This window comes from Pristiophorus japonicus, unplaced genomic scaffold (assembly GCF_044704955.1).
Source record: "Pristiophorus japonicus isolate sPriJap1 unplaced genomic scaffold, sPriJap1.hap1 HAP1_SCAFFOLD_201, whole genome shotgun sequence".
NCBI lineage: Eukaryota > Metazoa > Chordata > Chondrichthyes > Pristiophoridae > Pristiophorus > Pristiophorus japonicus.
The window spans coordinates 1,090,467-1,108,982 of record NW_027251705.1 but is presented as its reverse complement, the minus strand read 5'-3'; the positions used below and the strand labels follow the sequence as shown (position 1 = coordinate 1,108,982).

Genomic DNA, 18,516 nt, shown 5'->3' with positions numbered 1-18,516 from the left:
ATGTCGGGGACATGATAAAGAAATTTGCAGATGATACAAGATTTGACCATGTGGTTGACATTGAGGAGGAAAGCTTTAGACTGCAGGAAGATATCGATGAACTGGTCATTTGGGCAGAAAAGTGGCAAATGGAAATCAACCCAGAAAAGTGAGGCAATGCATTTGGGGAGCGTTAACAAGGCAAGGGAATACACAATACATGGGGGGATACTGAGTGGTGTGGAGGAACAGAGGGACCTTGGAGTATATGTCCACAGATCCTTAAATGTAGCCGGACAGGTCAATAAGGTAGTTATAAAGGCATTTGGAATGCTTTCCTTTTTTAGCCGAGACACAGAATACAAGAGCAGGGAAGTTATGCTAGAACTGTTTACAACACTAGTTAGGCCACAGCTTGAGTACTACGTGCAGTTCTGGTCACTGCATTACAGGAAGGATGGAATTGCACTCGAAAGTGTGCAGAGGAGATTTACGAGGATGTTGCCAGGACTGGAAAACTTTAGCTGTGAGGAAAGATTGGATCGGCTGGAGTTGTTTTCCTTGGAACAGAGGAGGTTGAGGGGAGATTTAATTGAGGTGTATAAAATTATGAGGGGCCTAGATAGAGTGGATAGGAAGGACCTATTTCCCTTGGCGGAGGGGGTCAATAACCAGGGGACATAGATTTAAAGTAGTTGGACTCGTGGGGAGATGAGGAAACATTTCTTCACCCAGAAGGTAGTGGGGGTCTGGAACTCACTGTCTGAAAGGGTGATAGAGACAGAAACCCTTATCACATTTAAAAAGTACTTGGGTGTGCACTTGAAGAGTCGTAACCTACGAAAGAAGGAGAGGGTGGACCCTGTCGGGTGGTTCCCTGAGCGGACTGTCGAACTTGTTTGGCAGAACGTCTCATCGCCAGAGCTTTCACACAAGCACCAAGACGTAGCTTGGTTGGCGGTGAGGAGGGCCCTACCCGTCAGAGCGTTCATGCACAGCCGACGCCTCAACAGCACGGCACGGTGCCCCCGGGCCGGCTGCGGGGCGGACGAGACTGTCACCCATCTCCTTCAGGATTGCGCCTTTGCGACGCAGGTCTGGAAAGAGATGCAGTGGTTGCTGTCGAGGTTCATCTCGAGCAGCTCCGTAACACAGGACTCTGTGCTCTACGGGCTGTTCCCAGGGACACACACCGAGACAGACATCACCTGCTGCTGGAGGGCCATCAACTCGGTCAAAGACGCTCTTTGGTCTTGCCGAAACTTGCTGGTCTTCCAGAGCAAGGAGATGTCCACGTCTGCGTGTTGCAGACTGGCGCAATCCAAGATCCAGGAATACGTGCTGAGGGACGCACTAAAAATTGGTGCAGTCGCCGCAAAGGCACGGTGGGGAAGGGCCACAGTTTAAAGCCCTTCCGCCACGGTAAACCCAGGGGATGGAATCAGCACAAACCCCCCTCGGGCTGTACTTGTAATTTACTTTTTGTGAACATTGAGCACCAAATCTGTAAACACCAATGTCGTGCCATGTACAATGCAAGGTGTGTTACGAAATGCATGTTTGAAAAGAAAAATGTAAATGTACCGTCACCCATTCCGGGCACTGGATTGTAACACATGAAACGTAATTTGTGTGAATGTACCACAATGTATCCCGTTTATTGGACCGAATTGCACTTGAACTGAAAAACAAGAAATGTAACGAACGGAACTGCCGTCAGCACCCAGATGTATTGTATGGGATTGCTGACCGCAGCTAAATGTACTGAAATGCCATTGAATGTACTGTACAGATTTTTTTATGAATAAAGTATATTTTGAAATTTAAAAAAATGCCTTGGGACGTTTCACTGCGTTAAAGGCGCTATATAAATACAAGTTTTTGTTGTTGCTGTTGTTGTGACGAAGACTCCCGGCCACAAGCTCACACCTCCCTATTGATCTTCCCCTGTGCAAAACTGGAACATTGCTTTTTCAAACACGTCAGATTCTGAATTAGTTTTCATGTGAAGATTTGACAAACATTTACTTCACAGGCAATAAATATACATCGCGATTATATTTGCGGAAAACTTTCCCTGGCCCGAAGGCATGTTACTGAGGGAGCTTTGATTTCCTTTTAAGGATAATTTGCAAATAAGGACGGTATCTTCTGTATTAAAGTAGTGTTTTCACAAGGGATATATCATTAGACATTGCAATATTTTAGCAGAATGGACATGTCAAAGCAGCAGCACTTTGTGAAAAGGGACATTGTGATTTTTTATACATGAGTCGTTGAGACGTTAAGAGGCAGCGGATGATGTCGGGAGGCAGTTGTGTGCGAAAATCGAGCATACTTACCTGGCAGGGGAGTAACCATGATCAAGAAGGTGGTTCTCCCAGGACGAGGCTAGCCCATTGCACTTCGGGTGTGCTGACGCCTGCGATGTCCCCAAATGCGGGATACTCGACTGCAAAATTTGTGGTAGTGGGGGACTGCGTTCGCGCTCTCCCCTGGCTTTGCAATTAATATCAGAATTTGCAACATATCCGTTTCTAAGTTCATTATCTATTCATCAGTCTTAACCTAGGCTTCAATTCCAGCAGAGGCGCTGATAAAAATGCCCACTAACCCTGCGAAGTACGAGACGTTACGAGGCCATCACAAAACTCTCCGAGTCCAAGTGTTGTTTCCTCCATTCCGACCAACTGCCGCATATCAGCATGCACACACAGTCCAACAGGGGACGACGGACAACTCGTGTGGGACTGTGCTGTCATACACACACAATCCAACAGGCGGACAATATTTCAGGTTTAATACATCACATTTCACTGGCTTGAAGATCTCCCTTGGATCTCGGGGACCACAATTCCACACAGTACGGAAGCTATGGTCTCAGCAGAACATCACGCACTTTCACTTGCTTTAGCCACATAGTTCATTCAGCTTTCTTCACTGCTACTTTGGACAAATTGCTTGGGCATTTTCAGCGTTTAATCAACTGCAACCCACAAATCTCTTTCAATTCATCTGGAGCTATCTCAGCACACTGATTTTGGATCAGCTCGCTGATTGGCGCGTGGGCACACACAGCGGGAGCGACGAGGTCGGGGCGAAGGGGCGGTAAGAGACTGTGGAGGGACGTGATCGGGGACCAGGAGAGGCTTGAGTTCGGGGACAGGGACAGCACGGGGCCAGCCCACACTGCGGTATAAAAAGGGAGGGAGGGAGGGAGAGACAAAGTGGGTCATTATAGACCGGTTAGCCTGACATCAGTGCTGGGGAAAATGTTGCAATCATTTATTCAGGATGAAATAGCAGCGCATTTGGAAAGCAGTGACAGGATCGGTCCAAGTCAGCACGGATTTAGGAAAGGGAAATCATGCTTGACAAATCTTATGGAATTTTTTGAGGATGTAACTAGTAGAGTGGACAAGGCAGAACCAGTGGATGTGGTGTATTTGGACTTTCAAAAGGCTTTTGACAAGGTCCCGTTGGTGTGTAAAATCAAAGCACGTGGTATTGGGGGCAATATACTGACGTGGATAGACGACTGGTTGGCAGAGAGTCGGGATAAACGGGTCCTTTTCAGAATGGCAGGCAGTGACTAGTGGAGTGCCGCAGGGCTCAGTGCTGGGACCCCAGCTCTTTACAATATACATTAATGATTTGGATGAAGGAATTGAGTGCAATATCTCCATGTTTGCTGATGACACGAAACTGGGTGGCGGTGTGAGCTGTGAGGAGGACGCTAAGAGGCTGCAGGGTGACTTGGACAGGTTGGGTGAGTGGGCAAATGTATGGCAGATGCAGTATAATGTGGATAAATGTGAGCTTATCCACTTTGGGGGCAAAAACACGAAGGCAGAATATTATCTGAATGGTGACAGATTAGGAAAAAGGGAGGTGCAACGAGACCTGGGTGTCATGGTTCTTTAGTCATTGAACGTTGGCATACAGGTACAGCAGGCGGTAAAGAAGGCAAATGGTATGTTGGCCTTCATAGCTCGGGGATTTGAGTATAGGAGCAGGGAGGTCTTACTGCAGTTGTACAGGGCCTTGGCGAGGCCTCACCTGGAATATTGTGTTCAATTTTGGTCTCCTAATCTGAGGAAGGACGTTCTTGCTATTGAGGGAGTGCAGCGAAGATTCACCAGACTGATTCCCGGGATGGCAGGACTGACATATGAGGAGACACTGGATCGACTGGGCCTTTATACATTGGAGCTTTGAAGGATGAAAGGGGATCTCATAGAAACATACAAGATTCTGACGGGACGGGACAGGTTAGATGCCGGTAGATTGTTCCCGATGTTGGGGAAATCCAGAACCAGGGGACACAGACTTAGGATAAAGGGTAGGCCATTTAGGACTGAGATGAGGAGAAACTTCTTCACTCAGAGAGTTGTTAACCTGTGGAATACTCTGTCGCAGAGAGTTGTTGATGCCAGTTCATTGGATATAGTCAAGAGGGAGTTAGATATGGCCCTTATGGCTAAAGGACCAAGGGGTATGGAAAGAAAACAGGAAAGGGGTACTGAGGGAATTATCAGCCATGATCTTATCGAATGGTGGTGCAGGCTCGAAGGGCCGAATGGCCTACTCCTGCACCTATTTTTGATGTTTCTATGTGTGCGCAATACGAGAACCACAGTCCCTGTCACAGGTGGGACAGATAGTCGTTGAAGGAAAGGGTGGCTGGGGAGCCTGGTTTGCCGCACGCTCCTTCTGCTACCTGCGCTTGATTTCTGCATGCTCTTGGTAATGAGACTCGAGGTGCTCAGCGCCCTCACGGATGCACTTCCTCCACTTAGGGCAGTCTTTGGCCAGGGATTCCCAGGTGTCAGTGGCGATGTTGCACTGTACACGACAGGTAACCAGGTATAAAAGGGAGCTCACCATGCTGTACCCTCACTCAGGAGCTGTAATAAATGGACTAAGGTCACCACAGTTCAAGTACAACACCTTACCTCGTGGAGTCATTACTAGAGTGCTCACAGACACAGTAGTTTCAAGGACCCCTTCTGCCACGGTAAACCCGGGGGCAGGAATCAGTACAAACCCCGCCTCGGGCTGTATTTGTAATTTATTTTTTGTGTACATGGAGCACCATGATCAGTAAACACCTGTGTAGTGCCATGTACAATGCAAGGTCTGTTGCGAAATGCACGTTGAAAAGAAAAAAAAAAAATGTAAATGTACCGTCACCCATTCCGTGTACTGTATAGTGACACATGAAATGTAATTTGTTTGCATGTACTACAAGGTATCCCGTATTGGACCGAATTGCACTTGAACTGGAAAACAAGGAAATGTAATGAACGGAACTGCCGTCAGCACCCAAATAATAGTGTATGGGATTGCTGACCGCAGCTAAATGTATTGAAATGCCTTTGAATGTACTGTACAGATTTTTTTATGAATAAAGTATATTTTGAAATTAAAAAAAACAAGCACCAAGACGTAGCTTGGTTGGCGGTGAGGAGGGCCCTCCCTGTCAGAGCGTTCATGCACAGCCGACATCTCAGCAGCACGGCACGGTGCCCCCGAGTCGGCTGCGGGGCGGACGAGACTGTCACCCACCTCCTTCAGGATTGCGCCTTTGCAAGGCAGGTCTGGAAAGAGATGCAGTGGTTGCTGTCGAGGTTCATCCCGAGCAGCTCTGTAACACAGGACTCTGTGCTCTACGGGCTGTTCCCAGGGACACACACCGAGACAGACCTCACCTGCTGCTGGAGGGCCATCAACTCGGTCAAAGACGCACTTTGGTCTTGCCGAAACTTGCTGGTCTTCCAGAACAAGGGGATGTTTTTTTATTTCAAAATGTGGCCTTTCCCCACCGTGCCTTTGCGGCGACTGCACCAATGTTTAGTGCGTCCCTCAGCACGTAATCCTGAATCTTGGATTCCGCCAGTCTTTTTTTTCTATTTGTTGCCAATCTTTCCAATTCTTTGTCAGATTACAAACGCCAGAAGTCACTTTGGGCCCATTCAAGGATCACTCTGCGCCAATGCTCTTAGCCAAAAGGCTGAGAGCCAAAGCACCGTTCCTGGAAGTACTGCAATACCAAGTTCGTGCCATGGAGGTGGATGGATCAGGCCCGCCACACACCTCTTATTTCCAAAAAGCATAGGAGAATCACCTTCCTGATCCAGGGAGAACCACGTTGGGGGTCATGGTTACTTTACTCCCCTGTCAGGTCAGTTACGCATGATCTTAGCCAAAAGGCCGAGAAGCCTTTTGCAGACTGGATTGCGCCAGTCTTTTTTTTTAATGTTTTAATCAGTCTGGTGAATCTTCGCTGCACTCCCTCAATAGCAAGAACGTCCTTCCTCAGATTAGGAGACCAAAATTGAACACAATATTCCAGGTGAGGCCTCGCCAAGGCCCTGTACAACTGCAGTAAGACCTCCCTGCTCCTATACTCAAATCCCCGAGCTATGAAGGCCAACATACCATTTGCCTTCTTTACCGCCTGCTGTACCTGTATGCCAACGTTCAATGACTAAAGAACCATGACACCCAGGTCTCGTTGCACCTCCCTTTTTCCTAATCTGTCACCATTCAGATAATATTCTGCCTTCGTGTTTTTGCCCCCAAAGTGGATAAGCTCACATTTATCCACATTATACTGCATCTGCCATACATTTGCCCACTCACCCAACCTGTCCAAGTCACCCTGCAGCCTCTTAGCGTCCTCCTCACAGCTCACACCGCCACCCAGTTTCGTGTCATCAGCAAACATGGAGATATTGCACTCAATTCCTTCATCCAAATCATTAATGTATATTGTAAAGAGCTGGGGTCCCAGCACTGAGCCCTGCGGCACTCCACTAGTCACTGCCTGCCATTCTGAAAAGGACCCGTTTATCCCGACTCTCTGCCAACCAGTCGTCTATCCACGTCAGTATATTGCCCCCAATACCACGTGCTTTGATTTTACACACCAACGGGACCTTGTCAAAAGCCTTTTGAAAGTCCAAATACACCACATCCACTGGTTCTGCCTTGTCCACTCTACTAGTTACATCCTCAAAAAATTCCATAAGATTTGTCAAGCATGATTTCCCTTTCCTAAATCCGTGCTGACTTGGACCGATCCTGTCACTGCTTTCCAAATGCGCTGCTATTTCATCCTGAATAAATGATTGCAACATTTTCCCCAGCACTGATGTCAGGCTAACCGGTCTATAATGACCCACTTTGTCTCTCCCTCCCTCCCTCCCTTTTTATACCGCAGTGTGGGCTGGCCCCGTGCTGTCCCTGTCCCCGAACTCAAGCCTCTCCTGGTCCCCGATCACGTCCCTCCACAGTCTCTTACCGCCCCTTCGCCCCGACCTCGTCGCTCCCGCTGTGTGTGCCCACGCGCCAATCAGCGAGCTGATCCAAAATCAGTGTGCTGAGATAGCTCCAGATGAATTGAAAGAGATTTGTGGGTTGCAGTTGATTAAACGCTGAAAATGCCCAAGCAATTTGTCCAAAGTAGCAGTGAAGAAAGCTGAATGAACTATGTGGCTAAAGCAAGTGAAAGTGCGTGATGTTCTGCTGAGACCATAGCTTCCGTACTGTGTGGAATTGTGGTCCCCGAGATCCAAGGGAGATCTTCAAGCCAGTGAAATGTGATGTATTAAACCTGAAATATTGTCCGCCTGTTGGATTGTGTGTGTATGACAGCACAGTCCCACACGAGTTGTCCGTCGTCCCCTGTTGGACTGTGTGTGCATGCTGATATGCGGCAGTTGGTCGGAATGGAGGAAACAACACTTGGACTCGGAGAGTTTTGTGATGGCCTCGTAACGTCTCGTACTTCGCAGGGTTAGTGGGCATTTTTATCAGCGCCTCTGCTGGAATTGAAGCCTAGGTTAAGACTGATGAATAGATAATGAACTTAGAAACGGATATGTTGCAAATTCTGATATTAATTGCAAAGCCAGGGGAGAGCGCGAACGCAGTCCCCCACTACCACAAATTTTGCAGTCGAGTATCCCGCATTTGGGGACATCGCAGGCGTCAGCACACCCGAAGTGCAATGGGCTAGCCTCGTCCTGGGAGAACCACCTTCTTGATCATGGTTACTCCCCTGCCAGGTAAGTATGCTCGATTTTCGCACACAACTGCCTCCCGACATCATCCGCTGCCTCTTAACGTCTCAACGACTCATGTATAAAAAATCACAATGTCCCTTTTCACAAAGTGCTGCTGCTTTGACATGTCCATTCTGCTAAAATATTGCAATGTCTAATGATATATCCCTTGTGAAAACACTACTTTAATACAGAAGATACCGTCCTTATTTGCAAATTATCCTTAAAAGGAAATCAAAGCTCCCTCAGTAACATGCCTTCGGGCCAGGGAAAGTTTTCCGCAAATATAATCGCGATGTATATTTATTGCCTGTGAAGTAAATGTTTGTCAAATCTTCACATGAAAACTAATTCAGAATCTGACGTGTTTGAAAAAGCAATGTTCCAGTTTTGCACAGGGGAAGATCAATAGGGAGGTGTGAGCTTGTGGCCGGGAGTCTTCGTCACAACAACAGCAACAACAAAAACTTGTATTTATATAGCGCCTTTAACGCAGTGAAACGTCCCAAGGCATTTTTTTAAATTTCAAAATATACTTTATTCATAAAAAAATCTGTACAGTACATTCAATGGCATTTCAGTACATTTAGCTGCAGTCAGCAATCCCATACAATACATCTGGGTGCTGACGGCAGTTCCGTTCGTTACATTTCTTGTTTTTCAGTTCAAGTGCAATTCAGTCCAATAAACGGGATACATTGTGGTACATTCACACAAATTACGTTTCATGTGTTACAATCCAGTGCCCGGAATGGGTGACGGTACATTTACATTTTTCTTTTCAAACATGCATTTCGTAACACACCTTGCATTGTACATGGCACGACATTGGTGTTTACAGATTTGGTGCTCAATGTTCACAAAAAGTAAATTACAAGTACAGCCCGAGGGGGGTTTGTGCTGATTCCATCCCCTGGGTTTACCGTGGCGGAAGGGCTTTAAACTGTGGCCCTTCCCCACCGTGCCTTTGCGGCGACTGCACCAATTTTTAGTGCGTCTCTCAGCACGTATTCCTGGATCTTGGATTGCGCCAGTCTGCAACACGCAGACATGGACATCTCCTTGCTCTGGAAAACCAGCAAGTTTCGGCAAGACCAAAGAGCGTCTTTGACCGAGTTGATGGCCCTCCAGCAGCAGGTGATGTCTGTCTCGGTGTGTGTCCCTGGGAACAGCCCGTAGAGCACAGAGTCCTGTGTTACGGAGCTGCTCGGGATGAACCTCGACAGCAACCACTGCATCTCTTTCCAGACCTGCCTTGCAAAGGCGCAATCCTGAAGGAGGTGGGTGACAGTCTCGTCCGCCCCACAGCCGGCCCGGGGGCACCGTGCCGTGCTGTTGAGGCGTCGGCTGTGCATGAACACTCTGACGGGTAGGGCCCTCCTCACCGCCAACCGAGCTACGTCTTGGTGCTTGTGTGAAAGCTCTGGCGATGAGACGTTCTGCCAAACGAGTTCGACAATCCGCTCAGGGAACCACCCGACAGGGTCCACCCTCTCCTTCTTTCGTAGGGCGTCCAGGACCTTACGTGCTGACCACTGTTTGATGGCCTTGTGGTCGAAGGGGTTTCTTTTGAAAAACTTTTCCACAAAGGACAGGTGGACAGGCATGGTCCAACTGGTGGGGGCGTTTCGCGGCAGCGTGGCCAGACCCATCCTTCTCAACACCGGGGACAGGTAGAACCTCAGCACGTAGTGACACTTGGTGTTTGTGTACTGGGGGTCTGTGCACAGCTTGATGCAGCCGCACACAAAGGTGGCCATCAGGATGAGGGCCACGTTCGGAACGTCCTTTCCTCCACTGTCCAGAGATTTGTACATCGTGTCTCTGCGGACACGTTCCATTTTGGACCTCCAGACAAAGTGGAAGACGGCCCGGGTGACTGCAGGAGTGTGAGATGGGCCAGACTTGTGCCACGTACAACAACACCGAGAGCACCTCACTCCTGATGACCAGGTTCTTGCCTGTGATGGAAAGGGAGCGCTGCTCCCAAAATGCCAGTTTCTGTTTGACCTTGGCAATGCGCTCGTCCCAGTTTTTGGCGCACGCCCCGTCCGCTCCGAACCATATTCCCAACACCTTCAGGAAATCTGGTTGACGGTGAAGGGAATGGAGGCTCGGTCGGTCCAGTGACCAAAGAGCATGGCCTCGCTCTTGGTGCGATTGACCTTTGCTCCCGAGGCCAGTTCAAACTGGTCGCAGATTGAGAGCAATCTGCGGACCGACTGCGGATCCGAGCAAAAGACGGCGACGTGGTCCATGCACAGGGAGGTCTTGACCTGAGCGCCTCCGCTGCCTGGGATCGTCACCCCTCTAATGCCCGCATCCTTCCTGATGGACTCGGCAAAGGGCTCGATACAACACACAAACAAGACAGATGAGAGAGGACAGCCTTGCCTGACTCCAGATCTGATTGGATATATTTAGTGAATTGGCCTCAACAACTTTCTGTGGTAGAGAATGCCACAGGTTCACCACTCTCTGGGTGAAGAAGTTTCTCCTCATCTCAGTCCTAAATGGCTTAGCCCTTATCCTTAGACTGTGACCCCTGGTTCTGGACTTCCCCAACATTGGGAACATTCTTCCTGCATCTAACCTGTCTAAACCCGTCAGAATTTTAAACGTTTCTATGAGGTCCCCTCTCATTCTTCTGAACTCCAGTGAATACAAGCCCAGTTGATTCAGTCTTTCTTGATAGGTCAGTCCCGCCATCCCGGGAATCAGTCTGGTGAACCTTCGCTGCACTCCCTGAATAGCAAGAATGTCCTTCCTCAAGTTAGGAGACCAAAACTGTACACAATACTCCAGGTGTGGCCTCACCAAGGCCCTGTACAACTGTAGCAACACATCCTGAAATCGCTTCTCGGCCTTTTGGCTGAGATCATGCGTAACTGACCTGACAGGGGAGTAGCCACCATGACCTCTGGGTGGTTCTCCCTGGATCAGGAAGGTATATGCTTGCTTTTTTGGAAACAGGAGGTGTGTGGGGGACTTGACCCATCCACCTCCATGGCATGAACCTGGTAACTGCAGTACTTCCGGGAATGGTGCAGTGGCTCTCGGCCTTTTGGTTAAGAGCATTGGCGCAGAGTGATCCTTGGCGTGTGCAAGGTAATCTCTGGCGTTTGTGATTTGACAAAGAATTGGAAAGATTGGCTACGAATTAAAAAAAAAAATATTTTGAAATGAAAAAAAACAATAGTTTCAAGGACACCCTCAAAACCTCCTTGATAAAATGCAACATCGCCACTGACACCTGGGAATCCCTGGCCAAAGACTGCCCGAAGTGGAGGAAGTGCATCCGGGAGGGCGCTGAGCACCTGAGGCTTTGCCTGAAAGAGAGTGCTGGCTCTTTTTATGCATTGCTGTTCAAAGGCTATCGCTTCTCGGCATTTTGGCTAAGATCAAGTGTAGTATCTATTGATTGGGCATTGGGTACTCAAGAGGGATTACAAAGGTTGGAGAACCGTAAAACCCCTCTCCGATTCCCCGATGCACTGGTGGGAAACAATCAAGACAAACATCAAGAGGTTCTTCATCGCCAAAGGTGTTCAGGAGGCAAGAGGGAGACAGAGGGAATTGTCCCAACTCCAGAAGAGCATGCAAAACCTGCTCCTGCTGCAGTCGATGGGGGTCGACGTCACGGAGGAACTCGAAGAGGTGAAGGGCCAGCAAGCTTCGCTCTTTACTTCAGAGTCCTCCAAGATTATCTTCCTCTCCAGAGTCCGCTCCGTCGAGCAGGATGAGACGTGCTCGCGTTTCTTCTTCCAAAAGGTAACAGGGGGAGCTCTGTGATCATCAGCCTAAAGGAAGAAGACGGTTCTGTGACGTTTTCGCAGCCTGACATGCTGAGGATCAGCAAATCCTTCGATGCCAGGCTGTATGACGTCAAGCCCACAGACCACGCGGCCTCCCAGTCTTTCCTGTCGTCTATCACGGAGGTCCTAAACGACAGCAAGTGAGAGAGTCTGGACCACCCGCTAACTCTGGACGAGCTGACAAAGGCCGTCCGGTCCTTCGAGACGAATAAAACTCCCGGAAGCGACGGCTTACCGGTCGAGTTGTATTCGCTCTGTGGGACTGGATGGGCCCAGACCTGCTGGAAGTGTACGGAGGTCTGCTTCTGGCCGGCAGTATGTCAGAATCGATGAGGAAAGGCATCATCACCCTCATCTACAAGCAGAAGGGGGAGAGGGAGGAAATCAAAAACTGGCGGCCCATTTCGCTGCTCAATGTGGACTACAAGATCCTGTCAAAGGTCATCGCCAACAGGGTCAAGTCTGCTGTTGAGCTGGTGATTCACCCGGACCAGACCTGCGCTGTCCCCGGCAGAAGCGCTCTGATAGCCTGGCGCTACTCAGGAATACGATCGCCTACGTGCGGGACAGGAGGGTGGACACCTGCTTAATCAGCTTAGACCAGGAGAAGGCCTTTGACAGGATATCGCACACGTACCTGATGGACGTGCTCTCCAAAATAGGGTTTGGGGAGGGTATCCACAATTGGATCCAACTGCTCTACACAGACATCAGTCGTGCAGTTCTAATCAACGGGTGGGAAACTGAAAGCTTTTCGGTCAGATCTGGAGTCAGGCAAGGCTGTCCTCTCTCGTCTCTCTTGTTTGTGTGTTGTATCGAGCCCTTTGCCGGGTCCATCAGGAAGGATGCGGGCATTAGAGGGGTGACGATCCCAGGCAGCAGAGGTGCTCAGGTCAAGACCTCCCGTTAATGGACGACATCGCCATCTTTTGCTCGGATCCGCAGTCGGTCCGCAGATTGCTCACAATCTGCGACCAGTTTGAACTGGCCTCGGGAGCAAAGGTCAATCGCAGCAAGAGCGACGCCATGCTCTTTGGTCACGGGACAGACCGAGCCTCCATTCCCTTTTCCAAGTTTCGGCAAGACCAAAGAGTTTCTTTGACTGAGTTGATGGCCCTCCAGCAGCAGGTGATGTCAGTCTCGGTGTGTGTCCCTGGGAACAGCCCGTAGAGCACAGAGTCCTGTGTTACGGAGCTGCTCGGGATGAACCTCGACAGCAACCACTGCATCTCTTTCCAGATCTGCCTTGCGAAGGCGCAATCCTGAAGGAGGTGGGTGACAGTCTTGTCCGCCCCACAGCCGACTCGGGGGCACCGTGCCGTGTTGCTGAGACGTCGGCTGTGCAGGAACGCTCTGACGGGTAGGGCCCTCCTCACCGCCAACCAAGCTACATCTTGGTGCTTGTGTGAAAGCTCTGGCGATGAGACGTTCTGCCAAACGAGTTCGACAGTCCGCTCAGGGAACCACCCGACAGGGTCCACCCTCTCCTTCTTTCGTAGGGCGTCCAGGACCTTACGTGCTGACCACTGTTTTATGGCTTTGTGGTCAAAGGGTTTTTTTTGTGAAAAACCTTTCCATGAAGGACAGGTGGACAGGCATGGTCCAGCTGGTGGGGGCGTTTCGCGGCAGCGTGGCCAGACCCATCCTTCTCAACACCGGGGACAGGTAGAACCTCAGTACGTAGTGACACTTGGTGTTTGCGTACTGGGGGGCTGTGCATAGCTTGATGCAGCCGCACACAAAGGTGGCCATCAGGATGAGGGCCACGTTCGGAACATCCTTTCCTCCACTGTCCAGACACGTTCCATTTTGGACCTCCAGACAAAATGGAAGACGGCCCGGGTGACTGCCGCGGCACAGGAGTGTGAGATGGGCCAGACCTGTGCCACGTGCAACAACCCCGAGAGCACCTCACTCCTGATGACCAGGTTCTTTCCTGCCATGGAGAGGAAGCGCAGCTTCCACCATCCCAGTTTTTGCTTCACTTTGGCGATACGCTCTTCCCAGTTTTTGGCGCAAACCCCGTCCGCTCTGAACCATATTCCCAACACCTTCAGGTAATCTGGCTTAACGGTGAAGGGAATGGAGGCTCGCTCTTGCTGCGATTGACCTTTGCTCCCGAGACCAGTTCAAACTGGTCGCAGATTGTGAGCAATCTGCAGATCCGAGCAAAAGATGGCTACGTCGTCCATGTATAGGGAGGTCTTGACCTGAGCGCCTCCGCTGCCTGGGATCGTCATCCCTCTAATGCCCGCATCCTTCCTGATGGACCCGGCAAAGGGCTCGATACAACACACAAACAAGAGAGACGAGAGAGGACAGCCTTGCCTGACTCCTGATCTGATCGGAAAGCTTTCAGTTTCCCACCCATTGATTCGGACTGTACTACTGATGTCTCTGTAGAGCAGTTGGATCCAATTGTGGATACCCTCCCCAAACCCCATTTTGGAGAGCACGTCCATCAGGTACATGTGCGATATCCTGTCAAAGGCCTTCTCCTGGTCTAAGCTGATTAAGCAGGTGTCCACCCCCCTGTCCCGCACGTAGGCGATCGTATCTCTGAGTAGCGCCAGGCTATCAGAGATCTTCCTGCCGGGGACAGCGCAGGTCTGGTCCGGGTGAATCACCGGCTCAACAGCAGACTTGACCCTGTTGGCGATGACCTTTGACAGGATCTTGTAGTCCACATTGAGCAGCGAAATGGGTCGCCAGCTTTTGATTTCCTCCCTCTCCCCCTTCTGCTTGTAGATGAGGGTGATGATGCCTTTCCTCATCGATTCTGACATGCTGCCAGCCAGAAGCAGACCTCCGTACACTTCCAGCAGGTCTGGGCCTATCCAGTCCCACAGAGCCGAGTACAACTCGACCGGTAAGCCGTCGCTTCCGGGAGTTTTATTCGTCTCGAAGGACCGGACGGCCTTTGTCAGCTCGTCCAGAGTTAGCGGGTGGTCCAGACTCTCTCACTTGTTGTCGTCGAAGACCTCCGAAATAGACGACAGGAAAGACTGGGAGGCCGCGCGATCTGTGGGCTTGACGTCGTACAGCCTGGCATAGAAGGATTTGCTGATCCTCAGCATGTCAGGCTGCGAAGACGTCACAGAACCGTCTTCTTCCTTTAGGCTGGTGATCACAGAGCTCCCCCTGTGTACCTTTTGGAAGAAGAAGCGCGAGCACGTCTCATCCTGCTCGACGGAGCGGACTCTGGAGCAGAAGATGATCTTGGAGGACTCCAAGGCAAAGAGTGAGGCTTGCTGGCCCTTCACCTCTTCGAGTTCCTCCGCGACGTCGACCCCCATCGACTGCAGCAGGAGCAGGTTTTGCATGCTCTTCTGGAGTTGGGACAATTCCCTCTGTCTCCCTCTCGCCTCCTGAACACCTTTGAGGATGAAGAACCTCTTGATGTTTGTCTTGATTGTTTCCCACCAGTGCATCGGGGAATCGCAGAGGGGTTTTACGGTTCTCCAACCTTTGTAATCCCTCTTGAGTTCCTCAACGTTTTCTATGTCTCAATGCGCTTTACAGCCAATAAAGTACTTTTGGAGTGAAGTCACTGTTGTAATGTGCGAAACACGGCAGCCAATTTTCACACAGCAAACTCCCACAAACAGCAATGTGATAATGACCAGATAATCTGTTTTTGTCATGTTGATTGAGGAATAAATATTGACCAGGACACTGTGGGGCTGCCATGCAGACTTTGCAATTCATAAAAAAGTATACAAAGTAAGTGAGAGAAATTGCTGGGTTCCAGTTTTTAATATGAATGGTTACATGCTGGGCCAGAGCATGCGGCCAACTCTTTTCACTCTTTCAGTGATGAGTATTTTTCCTTCAAGTATTATCCAAATTAACTTTTCCACATTACTATTCAATGTGCTTCCACCACTTTTTCACACAGCTCACAACAATTTGCTGCATAATGTTGTTTTACCTTCAGTCGCTTCAGGTCGGGGGGTGGACATCCTCCTGTTGCCTCTCGTTCTTTGGCAAATTTTCTTCAATCTCTGTCTCCTGGTTAATGACCTTCTGACACTGGAAAAAGTTTATCCTTATTTACTGATCAATATGTCATTTATATAGCGCCTTTAATGTAGTAAAACATTCCAAGGTACTTCACAGGAGTGTTATCAAACAAAACTTGACACCGAGCCACATCAGGAGGTGTGAGGACAGGTGACCTAAAGTTTGGTCAAAGAGCGCCTTAAAGGAGCGTCTTAAAGGAGCAGATGTTTTTGGGGGGAATTCCAGTGTTTCGGGCCAAGGCAGCTGAAAGCACGCCCGCTGATAGCGGCTCTGCAAAAAATTGGAGCCCCACTTCAACAAAAGAAGGTGGAGTGAGATGGGTTATGGGAAAGTGGTGAAATGGTTCCACCACAGGGGGTGAATGTCACAGGTCTTCGTCCTGGCAAATGCCTTGGGACGTTTCACTGCGTTAAAGGCGCTATATAAATACAAGTTTTTGTTGTTGCTGTTGTTGTGACGAAGACTCCCGGCCACAAGCTCACACCTCCCTATTGATCTTCCCCTGTGCAAAACTGGAACATTGCTTTTTCAAACACGTCAGATTCTGAATTAGTTTTCATGTGAAGATTTGACAAACATTTACTTCACAGGCAATAAATATACATCGCGATTATATTTGCGGAAAACTTTCCCTGGCCCGAAGGCATGTTACTGAGGGAGCTTTGATTTCCTTTTAAGGGCAATATGCAAATAAGGACGGCATCTTCTGTGTTACTGCAGTGTTTTCACAAGGGATATATCATTAGACATTGCAATATTTTAGCAGAATGGACATGTCAAAGCAGCAGCACTTTGTGTAAAGGGACATTGTGATTTTTTATACATGAGTCGCTGAGACATTAAGAGGCAGCGGATGATGTCGGGAGGCAGTGTGTGCGAAAGTAAAGCATAAACCATGCAGGGTATTAACCATGATCAAGAAGGTGGTGTTCCCAGGACATATTGCACTTCCGCGTGTGCCATTGCCTGCGATGTTCTCAAATGCAAATGCGGGATCCTCGATTGCAGAATTTGTGGTAGTGGGGGAGTGCGTTTGCGATCTCGCCTGATTTTTGCAATTAATGTCAGAATTAGAAATATATGCATTTGTTAATCAATGTTACGGTATACTTTCATTTCAACAGAGGGAGTGATTCAAAATGGCCAGTACCCTGCAAAGCCTCGTTGACACGTTAAGAGGCCATCACAGAACTCTCGGAGTCGAAGCAACAACAGGCTTCCTCCATTCCGAACGACTGCCGATCATGAGGATGCACAGAAAATCCAACATGGGGCGAGAGAGAAGCTCTGATACAGACACAATCCAACAGGGGGAGTCAGTCTGCCGTTTAAAGTAACAACACGAAATCACATTTCAATGGCTCAAATGTCTCCCTTAATGATTAATGTGCAAAGTTAAACAACATGGGATTGGGGGTAGTGTACTGACATGGATTGAGAACTGCTTGTCAGACAGGAAGCAAAGAGCAGGAGTAAATGGGTAATTTTCAGAATGGCAGGCAGTGACTAGTGCGCCACCGCAAGGTTCTGTGCTGGGCCCCCAGCTGTTTACATTGTACATTCATGATTTAGACGAGGGGATTAAATGTAGTATCTCCAAATTTCCCGATGACACGGAGTTGGGTGGCAGTGTGAGCTGCGAGGAGGATGCTATGAGGCTGCAGAGTGACTTGGATAGGTTAGGTGACTGGGCAAATGCATGGCAGATGAAGTATAATGTGGATAAATGTGAGGTCATCCACTTTGGTGGTAAAAACACAGAGACAGACTATTATCTGAATGGTGATAGATTAGGAAAAGGGGAGGTGCAACGAGACCTGGGTGTCATGGTACATCAGTCATTGAAGGTTGCTATGCAGGAACAGCAGGCGGTTAAGAAAGCAAATGGCATGTTGGCCTTCAGAGCGAGGGCGTTTGAGTACAGGGGCAGGGATGTGTTTTTTTTTTAAATTCGTAGCCAATCTTTCCAATTCTTTGTCAAATCACAAACGCCAGAGGTCACCTTGCACACATCAAGGATCACTCTGCGCCAATGCTCTTAGCCAAAAGGCCTCGAGCCACTGCACTGTTCCTGGAAGTACTGCAATAACAGGTTCGTGCCATGGAGGTGGATGGGTCAGGCCCCCCACACACCTCCATGGAGGTGGATGGGTCAAGCCACCCCACCCACCTCCTATTTCAGGATGTGTTTTTTTTAAAATTCGTAGCCAATCGTTCCAATTCTTTGTCACATCACAAACGCCAGAGATCACCTTGCACACGCCAATGCTCTTAGCCAAAGGGCCGAGAGCCACTGCACCGTTCCTGGAAGTACTGCAATACCAGGTTCGTGCCATGGAGATGGATGGATCAGGTCCCCCACACACCTCCTGTTTCCAAAAAAGCAAGCATATACCTTCCTGATCCAGGGAGAACCACCCGGAGGTCATGGTGGCTACTCCCCTGTCAGGTCAGTTACGCATGATCTTAGCCAAAAGGCCGAGAAGCGATTTCAGGATGTGTTTTTTTTTTAAATTAAATTCGTAGCCAATCGTTCCAATTCTTTGTCAAATCACAAACGCCAGAGGTCACCTTGCACATGCCAAGGATCACTCTGCGCCAATGCTCTTAGCCAAAAGGCCTAGAGCCAC

The 18,516-nt window shown here is 49.3% G+C and overlaps 2 non-coding genes and 3 pseudogenes across 2 annotated transcripts; 2 read left to right on the top strand and 3 right to left on the bottom strand.

Annotated features, from left to right (window-relative positions):
• Positions 1–2,313: 2,313 nt before the first annotated feature.
• On the top strand, positions 2,314–2,477 carry LOC139244076 (U1 spliceosomal RNA). The gene has a single exon (XR_011589864.1). It is a non-coding gene; the product is annotated as a U1 spliceosomal RNA (small nuclear RNA).
• Positions 2,478–5,997: 3,520 nt separating this feature from the next.
• LOC139244073 (U2 spliceosomal RNA) lies at positions 5,998–6,204 on the bottom strand (annotated as a pseudogene).
• A 1,691-nt stretch (positions 6,205–7,895) lies between these two features.
• LOC139244075 (U1 spliceosomal RNA) lies at positions 7,896–8,059 on the bottom strand. Its single transcript, XR_011589863.1, has one exon. It is a non-coding gene; the product is annotated as a U1 spliceosomal RNA (small nuclear RNA).
• A 2,841-nt stretch (positions 8,060–10,900) lies between these two features.
• Positions 10,901–11,103, top strand: LOC139244070 (U2 spliceosomal RNA; annotated as a pseudogene).
• Positions 11,104–18,174: 7,071 nt separating this feature from the next.
• LOC139244069 (U2 spliceosomal RNA) lies at positions 18,175–18,376 on the bottom strand (annotated as a pseudogene).
• Positions 18,377–18,516: the final 140 nt, after the last annotated feature.